Source organism: Octopus sinensis, unplaced genomic scaffold (assembly GCF_006345805.1).
Source record: "Octopus sinensis unplaced genomic scaffold, ASM634580v1 Contig01403, whole genome shotgun sequence".
NCBI classification, from domain to species: Eukaryota; Metazoa; Mollusca; class Cephalopoda; order Octopoda; family Octopodidae; genus Octopus; species Octopus sinensis.
The window spans coordinates 4832-17245 of record NW_021824828.1 but is presented as its reverse complement, the minus strand read 5'-3'; the positions used below and the strand labels follow the sequence as shown (position 1 = coordinate 17245).

General features: G+C 38.8%; 1 long non-coding RNA gene across 1 annotated transcript; it reads right to left on the bottom strand.

Moving 5' to 3' along the window:
- Positions 1-230: 230 nt before the first annotated feature.
- On the bottom strand, positions 231-12134 carry LOC118760897. The gene is made up of 4 exons (XR_004997025.1): positions 12124-12134; positions 4749-4753; positions 1781-1785; positions 231-306 (listed from the first exon to the last, which is right to left on the bottom strand). It is a non-coding gene; the product is annotated as an uncharacterized LOC118760897 (long non-coding RNA).
- Between the last annotated feature and the right edge of the window lie 280 nt (positions 12135-12414).

The following is a 12414-nucleotide window of genomic DNA, read 5'->3' as shown; positions in this document are numbered from 1 at the left end:
TCGAGCGAACAATTCCATAGTTGTCGCACCGTGCATTTATGAATAGATAGAACCGGGTACTGCCAGTAATATCACAACAGAGTTCCCTCTATGCAATTGGACATAGAGCTAAAAGACTCAGCCTTCAATCTGCCTTGTCTGTACAAGTATGTTCCAGAGCTGGAACAAATACCGTAAGGCTTCCAGTACGATTTCGTATATTTCCGTCATCCCCTTGAACTGGCACTTTTTATATTAATCTCTCAACGAACAGTTATTTGATCAAACCACTTAAATGCATCTTTAGAATGAGATAACGGCCTTCCACTTGATTTTCACAATGAAATAGAAACAGGAACCCTATTTATTTAATTTAATATATTATGACCCAGCGAGGACAATTAGGAGATCAATACGCAAGCTCACCATTCATAGAGCAACTTCTTTTTTTTCATGACCACTCTATATTTATTCTTACTATTATTCTAACATTAGTTGTATATATTACAAAAGGTAAAGAAAGTAGCCTTGTGGTTAAGATGTTGTACTTACGACTGCAAAATCATGGTTTCGATCCCTGGACAGAGCAGTACGTCAAATTCTTGAATTCATTTCACGTTGTACCAGTTCACTCAGTTGTATATTGAATAACCACGCGACAGACTGACCCTGACCATTAAGCCACGCGACTTCGTTTATATAAACATATAGATAGGAATGGCTTCAGGCGCAGGCTTCCCAACCACATGGCTCCGGGTTTAGTTCCACTGCATGGCACCTTGGGCAAGTGTCTTTTACTGTAGCTTCGGGCCGACCAAAGCCTTGAGAGTTGATTTGGCAGACGGAAATTGAAATAAGCCCGTCGTATGCACGCATGCATGCATGTATGTATGTATGTATGTATGTTGTATGTATGTATGTATGTTGTATGTATGTATGTATGTATGTATGTATGTATATATATGTATGTATGTATGTGTTTGTGCGCACACCATCGCTTGACAACCGATGTTAGTGTGTTTACGTCCTCATAACTTAGCGGCTCGGCAAAAGAGACCGATAGAATAAGTACTAGGTTTACAAAGAATAAGTCCTGAGGTCCATTTGTTCAACCAAATGCAGTGTACCAGCATGGCCGCTCTCAAATGACTGAAACAAGTAAAAAAATACTATATGTTTTACTAATTTTTATTTCTAACACTTTTTAAAAACTTTCCATGCGGAATGCACCAGTAATTTATTATTATTATTATTATTATTATTATTATTATTATTATTATTATTATTATTATTAGTAGTAGTAGTAGTAGTAGTAGTGTTGTTTATTTGTTTAATCTTTAATGCTTCACGAAGATAACCGAAATATTCAAGAACTGCAATATATGTATGTATGTATGTATGTATGTATGTATGTAATTATGTATGTATGTATGTATGTATGTATGTATATATACATATATATGTATGTATGTATATGTATATATATATATATATATGTATGTATGTATATACTCACACATATATAAATTACAAATAAAATAAAATTAATAATTAAGATTAATAAAAAAAAAACCTCACACAAACTGATATCAGACATTAGCTTCTCATTAACAGTTCATATTACAAAAAAACCGTACTGTAATAATCGTACCCAGTCTTCAAAGCCATCAAACCCAACAACTCGGATGTGTGATTATCTTACGAGAAATATGATAAAACATAATCCGCTTAATCCTGTTTGCGCATGTTAACTTGGCAGTTTCTCGTGTCTGAAATACTACGAGGTAAATTGGTGAATTACGTTTTCTCACTTGTTGCTGTCAAGGACGATTCAGTTTAATTTTTTTGTTTTTTTTTGTGGGTGGTTGAGTTAATCTGTTGCGTGGTTTAACATCATCACTTGTCGACGGATGTTTTAGCGGAGCCCGTTCTTCTATAGAATGAGACGATTTGGCGCAGCTGTCAAGCCGCTGATTATTTGGCACTGCTGTGTGTGGACAGTCGGTTAATTTTCGGCGACGGTACATTTTTGGCGCTGGAGGCAAAAAACATAGTATGTGTTGATATATGCACATGCAGATAGAAAGAGAGAGAGAGAGAGAGAGAGAGAGAGAGAGAGAGAGAGAGAGAGAGGGGTGGTGGTGGAAAGAGAGACACATTACAATATATTAATTGAACTCAACCGACATAAATACTTTCCCTCGCCTCATACATATAAACAGCAATATGTTGACATACATAATCGGAGAGAAAGAGAGAAGGAGAGAGAAACCGAGAGAGAGACCGAGAGAGAGAATGAGGGAGAGAAACAGAGGAAAGGAGGGAAGTAGGGAGAGAACGAGAGAAATACTAAAACGAGAGAAACATAAAGAACATTTCTTGTCAAATTTGATATTGACGTATTTGATAACAAAAAAATTAGTATCGAATCAACGACGCCAATAAGCGGCGCCAAAATGCCTGTGCCAAAATGTCTCATACCCGTTCTGTTGTTATAAGCATCTGGGCTAAGTTTTTTGGTCTGATGAGAACATTCTACTTTCTTCCTAATAACCACCACTACCAAATCGACCACCACCAGAGGGAACAAACAAGGACAAACAAACGGATTAAGTCGATTATATCGACCCCAGTGCGTAACTAATCCACCCCGAAAGGATGAAAGGCAACGTCGACCTCGGCGGAAATTGAGCTCAGAACGTAGCGGCAAACGAAATACCTATTTCTTTACTACCCACAAGAGGCGAAATACAGAGGAGACAAACAAGGACAGACAAACGGATTAAGTCGATTATATCGACCCAGTGCGTAACTGGTACTTATTTAAACGACCCCGAAAGGATGAAAGGCAACGTCGACCTCGGCGGAAATTGAACTCAGAACGTAGCGGCAAACGAAATACCTATTTCTTTACTACCCACAAGGGGCTAAATACAGAGGAGACAAACAAGGACAGACAAACGGATTAAGTCGATTATATCGACCCAGTGCGTAACTGGTACTTAATTCATCGACCCCGAAAGGATGAAAGGCAAAGTCAACCTCGGCGGAATTTGAACTCAGAACGTAACGACAGACGAAATACGGCTACGCATTTCGCCCGGCGTGCTAACGTTTGTGCCAGCTTACAACAAGAACGGTATTAACTGAAATATGTTGTAGGAAATGTCATTCTTTAGCTAGCAAAATTATTTGAAGCGTTTATTAACTCATAAATTGTTGAGAAGTAAGTTAATGTCCTTATCCAGTAACACGGCTATTCCAGACAGGAAAAGGAAACACTTTAAATATTTTCTTGTTATGTGATAGCTTACTACTCTGTAAACGAATAACACGGCTACATCATGTATATATTAAGATCCCTTCCTTAGGAAATATATTCACAAGCTCTTAAAAAAGTGCATCCGCCTCTTTAGTTTCCGTCAATGGATAACAAACACTGCACAGGTGAAATTGCTGGACAGTTGTTGAGCCAAAATGCTCCGTAAGGCTCAGGACGGCTAACAGGTTAGAGAATATCAACAGTGTTGACATCTCCGCTGTTGTACTGTTGGTGACCACAAAAATTCGATGTGAATCGAAGTTCGTCGGTCACACCATGCAATCTCCTGACTTCATCATTTCACGCGTGGTTCTTGGAAGGTAACAAATGTAGACGTGCTGAGAAAGTATATCACCTAGGCCAGTACTGATGACCTAAGCTTTCAAGTTCTGGACCGAGATGTGTAGAGGTGTGTCATCTCGTAAGCCCAAGTTAATCCCATGGGCCTTGACTTGATGACAACGATATTAGAATGTGGTTTGTCCGCGTTACTTCTTTAAGAGCATAGGGCCGGTTTCCTGGTTTCCCTGGATGGGATGCCGATCCTTCGGAAGAAAATTCATTTTTAGCAGCTGGGTGGACTGGAGCAACGTCAAATGAAGTGTTTTGCTCAAGAACACAACCATCGCCCGGTCCAGGAATTGAATCACATATTTACGATTATTGGTCCAACATCTTAACCACTAAGCTTTGCCCCTCCATGATATTTGAATGTAGTTAGAGATAATAATCAACTGCTGATCAGTTTAAGATTAATTACATATTTCCACTAATCCTAGTTTGTTTATTTTGTACAGAAATACATAAAAAGCCCCAGAAAACCTATCATCGACTCCAAGAGATAAAATGTATGACTTTCTTAATATTACAGAATCTATATTTCAACACCAGTTTTATGAACACCTGAGCTTTGCAATTTCAAAAAAGTTAGATTAAGCAAATCTAATGCCTCGTTCTTACCTTTTACTGCTTTTGATTATCTTTGCTATCTCTTATTATAAAAGGCAGATTTTATCTGCCTCCCTTTGGGAGTTATACAAATCTACAATATAGGATTCTTCAATTACAATTTACCTAGCAGTTTTAAGAGTACAATGCATCGCGTCATGCCAGGTCCAGTTTTTAAAATTTAAACTCCAATTAAGCAAAATTTACAGAAAACTCACATTCTGGTGTGTGTGTCAAATGCTTTTCTTAGTCTGGTTTACACCACACGCAAACGCACACACCACAAAGGGAGCGAATTGTTTCACTGACGCTATCACCCTTCTCCTCCTTGTCTTTGCAAGTTGGCAGCTATTAAAGTGAAAACAGTGAATCCGACAGCGATTAAGAACACGAATTAGCACCTGAATGGAGTGAAAATTAAAAAACTGTTTCTTTCGGTGATTTTTCTGAAGAAACTGCACCAAGCCACAGACTTTCCCAGAAGAGTAAAGCCTTACACTATTTCTATTTACTTTTTCGAATGAGCCCATTTGAAATCATTACGGCAGAAACGAACTGTTACGCTAAACGTAAACAAAACGAAAGAACGATAGTTTGTTATTCCCACAACCTTAAATGAAATTAAGGCCTATTTTGCCATAAATATTATTATGGGTATCAGAAAGTTACCCAGAATAACAAATTCTATCGTAAAATTTTGTTGTATACCCAATGAATATTAGCTAATAACCCATTTTCTATAGCGATGTTTGAACAAAATTTTAATAATTTTACAGAAAGTTACCCAGAATAACAAATTCTATCGTAAAATTTTGTTGTATACCCAATTGAATATTAGCTAATAACCCATTTTCTATAGCGATGTTTGAACAAAATTTTAATAATTTTACAGAAAGTTACCCAGAATAACAAACGAGCCCTTCAGGGTATTAGCGCGCGTCTACGATGAGTCTACGATTTAAAAAAAAATTACGATCATATTTTTCCATTTTAATGCATTTTTTCGCTTTTATATAAGGGAAGTAACTCTCTAAAAATATCTACGATGTGTCAACGATTTAAAGAAAAATTTACCTTAATTTTTTTTCAATTTTTAATGCATTTTTTTTGCTATTTTTCGGCTATAACTCTCTAAAAATGCTTATATAGTTATTTCCCTTACAAACCCGAGCAACGCCGGGCGATACTGCTAGTTATGAATAAACCCATGTTGAATCGGAGCCTTTCATCCGGTCAATCGAGACTAATAGTTCTTAACGTGAATAGTAGGGTCCCATTAGAGATTTTGTGAGTTCACAAAAGGGAAGCAGGTGTCAAGGGGGCGCTTTGGGAGACGCTGGGGTCTTATAAATCTGATTTTTCTTAGAATGTAAATATTTAAACTAGGTACAATGCAAATACTTTAAAGAAAAACCTTCGTTTGGGTCCCACTCACATATAGATTCATACATAATATTTTTCAATAAAATTTGCGATAAATTCACCGCTAACGTTTAAAATTTTATGGGCCAAGAAATTAGAAGTACTTCAAATTAAAAAAAAAAAAAAAATTCGGGGAGTGGGTCTGACCTTTGGTAGTATGGTGATAACTCCAGATATTTTTCGATCTTCTTAGTTTTCATCAGCGGAACATAGTCAAATAATTACTACCACGTTACACTTCTATCTGGAGTTGTCATCATATTGTCAATGAGCAGAGTCCCTCCACATTGTATTTCTGTAGATTTCAGCTTAACAGTCTTAAAACTGTATATAACTTTAATAATAATAACTCGGCTCTGACACTAAGAAAACAACTCTGGAGTATAGTCATGAGGACCCCATTACTATCAACACTGAACTTCTCTTTATTAGATTCTCCTACGTGTCAAGTAAGCGGTATGTCGGTATGTCGGTATATCGGGGAGCTGGCAGAATCGATAGCACGCCGGGCGAAATGCTTAGCGGTATTCCGTCTGCTGCTACGTTCTGAGTTCAAATTCCGCCGAGGTCAACTTTGCCTTTCATCCTTTCGAGTTCGATTAAATAAGTACCAGTTACGCACTGGGGTCGATATAATCGACTTAATCCGTTTGTCTGTCCTTGTTTCTCCTCTCTGTGTTTAGCCCCTTGTGGGTAGTAAAGAATTTGGTATATCGGTATGTCACTATTTGAATCTATCAGTTAGAAAAAAAGTCAACCGCTTCCTTTCTGTCCCACACGAAGACGAGTTATTCGTGAGCGTAGAAGACGCATGTTTTAGTATTTTTAAATATATCCAAAAATTGCTCTGCATATAATGCAACTGTATTATTACGGTTGAGAGACCGAGTACCGTAGACTAGGAAGCTGAATGAGATTAAGTCTGCTAGACAATAAATATTACCAATAATCCTTTCTACTATAGGCTATGGTACGGTGCGTCACCCGCATCAGTGACGGGGCGTAAAAAGGAGAGTAAGTCCGTAGACTGGGGTGGCATCATTGGCAAGGCAAGTGCAAGTAAGTCCTTAGCTTCCCGTTTCAGGAATATGAGAAAGACGTCGGTAGCAGGACGTTGGATAACCGACAAGGCGGAGGAAATTTAGACCAATGGCTTGAAGATTATCAGACACCGGTTGCGCGTCAACTAGCAAGTGAGCTTCTACTGTAGGGCAGCCTCATCGTTGACCCGGCTTGTTGCACTCTTGTAGAACATTTGGTATCTGGCGTGGAGGCCTAGAGAGAGAGAGAGAGAGAGAGAGAGAGAGAGAGAGAGAGAGAGAGAGAGAGAGAGAGAGAGAGAGAGAGAGAGAGAGTCTGGTTGGGGGTGGGGACAAGCCAACTGTGTTACTCGCCAGCCAAGGCATTTTGTTCAGAAAAGTGGTCTGAACAGAACAGTCAGCGCCGGCCTACGACAGACAGCCGCCGCTACTATAGGCACAAGGCCTGAAATTTTTTGAGGAGGGATCTTGTCGACTATATCGACCCTAGTGCTTGACTGGTGCTTATTTCATCGATCCCCGAGAGAATGAAAGGCAAGATCGGCCTCGGCGGAGTTTGAACTCAGAAGATAAAGCCGGAAGGAAAGTCTCTAAGCATTTTGCCCGACTCGCTAACGACTTTGCCATCACGCCGCCTTCATTGTTACTAAAAATAATATTTTGGAAACAAGCCAAATTGTCAAAGGCTGTCAGCACAAGCTTACGAAAAGTTTCTTACAGTACATCGGCAGTTATGTAGCGGTCACATCATTTCATTATGGGATATATGGAAGCACTCCGTCGTTTACGACGACGAGGGTTCCGGTTGATCCGAATCAACGGAACAGCCTGCTCGTGAAATTAACGTGTAAGTGGCTGAGCACTCCACAGACACGTGTACCCTTAACGTAGTTCTCGGGGATATTCAGCGTGACACAGAGAGTGACAAGGCCGGCCCTTTGAAATACAGGTACAACAGAAACAGGAAGAGAGAGTGAGAGAAAGTTGTCGTGAAAGAGTACAGCAGGGATCACCACCATCCCCTGCCGGAGCCTCGTGGAGCTTTAGGTGTTTTCGCTCAATAAACACTCACAACGCCCGGTATGGGAATCGAAACCGCGATCCTACGACCGCGAGTCCGCTGCCCTAACCACTGGGCTTTGGCGCCTCCACCATTTCATTATAACGCCTTCCTCAACATTCATAACTTATGAATATACAACACCTGATATATGCCTTACGTTATTTAACGGCAGTATTACTTTTCGAAACATTTTTTTAATTACCTAAATAAAAAAAAAATTTCTCCTAGAAACACGAAAGGAATATTAAATTTTCTTCCTCCTGTAAGTTATTTGCAATGAATGGATGACAACGAAAGTACAGCAGAGGTGCACCAACCTGGTGGTGGTGGTGGGGACGCTGATCACGGTCACATAAAACATTAAGGACCAATAATACGAGTTGTACATCTTAAATGATAGCAATTCTCTTGACAAAAATATAAACAACTAAACAGGCGCAGGAGTGGCTGTGTGGTAAGTAGCTTGCTTACCAACCACATGGTTCTGGGTTCAATCCCACTGCGTGGCACCTTGGGCAAGTGTCTTCTGCTATAGCCTCGGGTCGACCAAAGCCTTGTGAGTGGATTTGGTAGACGGAAACTGAAAGAAGCCCGTTGTATATATATATATATATATATATAAGTAGATGAATGAATTATCTTATTACGGATAATTCGAAAGATAACCGATGCCTGGGTAGCAAACTCACAACAGAAAGAACACGGTTGAAGTTACGACCATAGGGCATATACTCTGTGCCTTAGTGCGGAAATTTGAAGTTTAATTTAATATTATAAGTATAGGAAACATATGTCCAAAATAAAATAAAGGAATTTTGTTAAATCTTCGCTTAGCTCCATTCTTTCCTACTTATATATATATATATTATAGATATATATATATATTATGTGTGTGTGTGTGTGTGGTGTGTGTGTGTGTGTTGTGTGTGTGTGTGTTTGTGTGTTTGTGTGGCTGTGTTTGTCCCCCCAAGATCGCTTGACCGATGGTGGTGTGTTTACGTCCTCGTAACTTAGCGGTTCGGCAAAAAGACACCGATAGAATAAATACTAGGCTTACAAAGAATAAGTCCTGGGGTCGATTTGCTCGACTAAAGGCGGTGCTCTAGCATGGCCGCAGTCAAATGACTGAAACAAGTAAAAGACAAAAGAGTAAAAGAGTTCGACTGACAGTTGAAATACCCGTATTCGTATAACGTAATCTATGTATGATAAATTTGTGGCTTCATACTGTATCCTAGTGAGTCTTGGACGTTTATCCATCATGGACAACAACTTCCCAAAAATAATTACCCTTGAGGACAACAGATTATGATTTAAAAACTTCTTAATATATTGGAAAGAGGGTAATTAACCAACGGGGTTAATTTTCCCAGGGGCTTGTTGTCGTCGGGGGTGGGGTGATTGTCCTGATACGATTCTAGTATACTGTCACTGCACAGAATCATAAATTTTCCTTTATAAAACCATTTTAAGATATCTTTCAATAAGCGTATCTTTTATGATTTACTTGTTTCAGTCATTGGATTGCGGCCATACCAGGGCACCACATTCACGAGTGTAGTCGAATAATTGACTCCAGTATGATACTTATTCTATCAAGTGATGGCGATGGTGGCGGGCAAACATAAACGCATATATATATACATACATACACGCTTGCATGTATATATTCTTTTATTTGTTTCAGTCATTTGACGGTAGCCATGCGGGAGCACCGCCTTTAGTCGAGCAAATCGACCCCAGGACTTATTCTTTGTAAGCCTAGTATTTATTTTATCGGTCTCTTTTGCCGAACCGCTAAGTTACGTGGACGTAAACATACCAACACCGATAGTTAAGCGATGGCGGAGGGGGAACAAACACAGACGCGCGCGCACACACACACACACACACATATATGTATATATATAATATATATATATATATATATATATATATATATTATATATATATATATACATATACGACGGACTTCTTTCAGTTTCCGTCTACCACATCCAGTCACAAGGCTTAGGTTGGCCCGAGGCTATAGCAGAAGACACTTGCCCAAGGTGCCACGCCGTGGAACTGAACTTGGAACCATGTGGTTGGGAAGCAAGCTTCTTGAAGATCTCCCATACAATTTCTACCAACTAAATTCTCTCAGAAGACGGTGATCGACTCGCGGCTCTGATAGCAGATATTTGCCCAAGGTGTCGCGCTGTGGAATTGAACGCGAAACCTCGTGGTTGCAAAGTGGGCTCCTTAACCACACAGCCATACCTGGGCCTATGACTAAACACATTAAATTTTATCCCGACAAAGTATACTCGTAAAATAGGAGCAAGTCTTTTACGAGAGTGTGTTTTATACAGCGGCGCATACGGCAATTTCCCTATTTGGGCTGTCGCTGACTTCATTAGATTATTTCCTCTGCGTCAAGGAAGCGGTATGTCTATAATTGTGATTTACTAGTCACGATAGAATCGACCACTTCCTATCTTTCCCACCCTATGAAGAGCTATTTCTCTTATTAGGACAGAACCTGTCTTCATCAGATCCTCAGCGGGAACCTGGTGAATCATTTGTATATACATAGAGTGCATCAGTTTTTAAAGAGTCTAACTCATTCGTTTCTTTCGAATCTGAAGAACTGCGTTGCTCATTGTCGAGCATGTGAATCATTTGTTTACATTTCAGATCCAACATTCGTAATAAAGACTAATGCTTTCCATTCTTTCCCAACTAAAGAAGCGTCCTACACAAATCATTAAATAGCTCTTCTCTACATAGCATTCTAATTGATATGTTTACCGTTTTGCGTTTTCACCAAATTCTTGGCAATAAATTTCTTTAAAGAATGAGGTAAAGGAGATAAAACTAAAGATATTCAGTGGAACACATGGGGTGTGATGACTAGGAAATAAACTTTGAGTAGGGGGTGTCAATTTAAAACAATTTTCATATTTTTTTTTTTAGATTGGAATTTCAAATGATAAAACTTACTCTTCCATAAATCGAAATCGACTGGGAAAAATCGAATTTTCAAAAACGAGAGGCAATAGAATATGGAATTTAAATTCAAAATTAAGGATTAAAAAAAATGGTTATGACAATAGATCTAATAGTAAACAATATATATGTACGTACGGACGTCTATCTGTCTGTATGTATGTATATTTATATGTGTATATATGTATGAATGGATGCATTCAGATACATATATATATTCATGTGTGTGTGTGTGGGGGGGTGAATATCATTGAGATAGAGGAATATATTTTAATATATTGTACAAACATGGAAGGCTCACATGCAATATTTAGATATTCAGTAATTTGCCAGGAAAATCCGAGTGCTTTAGAGGAGTTTTCCATGATTGTACATTATATTAATTTATATTATATTACATTATATGGAAGGCTCACATGCAATATTTAGATATTCAGTAATTTGCCAGGAAAATCCGAGTGCTTTAGAGGAGTTTTCCATGATTGTACATTATATTAATTTATATTATATTACATTATATTATGTGGAGGCGCAATGACCTAGTGGTTAGGGCAGCGGACTCGCAGTCGTAGGATCGCGGTTTCGATTCCCCGACCGGGTGTTGTGAGTGTTTATTGAGCGAAAACACCTAAAAGCTCCACGAGGCTCCGGCAGGGCGTGGTGATCCCTGCTGTACTCTTTCACGACACTTTCTCCCACTCTTTCGTCTGTTGGCCTGCTCGCTTAGCCAGCGGGGTGGCGTCATTCGAAGGCTAAAACAATGCGAACGCATTGTGACCAGCGATGTGTAAAACATCTGATGGTCTGGTCGGTCACGTGATCACGTGATATTATGTATGTTCTTGATCCACTGAAGTATACAGTCGATTAAAAGGTGATATGGAACGAAAACCTGTATCATTTGTGTAACCCTGCTTCATATATGACAAAAATATATGAGGCTCGCATTCTCTCTCTCTCTCTCTCAGACTATCTGTCAGTCTATATGTATGTTTGTATACATGTCCTAGTTTTAGCCTTTTTAAATCAAGATTTTCATCCTATATTCCTAAGAATTCTTTGCAGTCTGTTTGCGACCGTTAAGTCCCTACATCCATCATCAACACTTCTAAGCTTTCGTAGCCTCATCTTCAGGACGAGGTGATATTGGTGTGTGTCGCTGCCTTTTTTTTTTTAGTTGGCAGAGTCACTATAACTGATCACAACATTACCTTCGGAAGTCGAATTTTGACTGACCGTTAGCTTTGTAAGCCATTAACCAAGTTATTAGTTTTGTTCGTGACTAATGAATATTGACAGCGTATTTAGTATAGCATCGTGATATATTATCAGTGTTATCTTCATAATCTATCTACGACTATTGTGGAAAAATCTGTATAGAATATATATATCTTATTCATTAATGTTTTCCTGCCTAGATCTGCTTTGTATTTTTTGTTCTCGACGGACGCTTTAATGAAAACCGAAAGTGATCGATTAATCCAGTCGATCTTTTATCCTGGCTGTTAAGAAAGGCCTCGTGTTTCAATAACGGTGTATATTTTCTTATTGCGAAGCTAAAAATATGTTTAAAATCATATATAAGTTTGTTTAGAAATTTTATCGATACCGTTAAGAAAAGTAAAACTGCGTTTAAATCAACGTGAGAG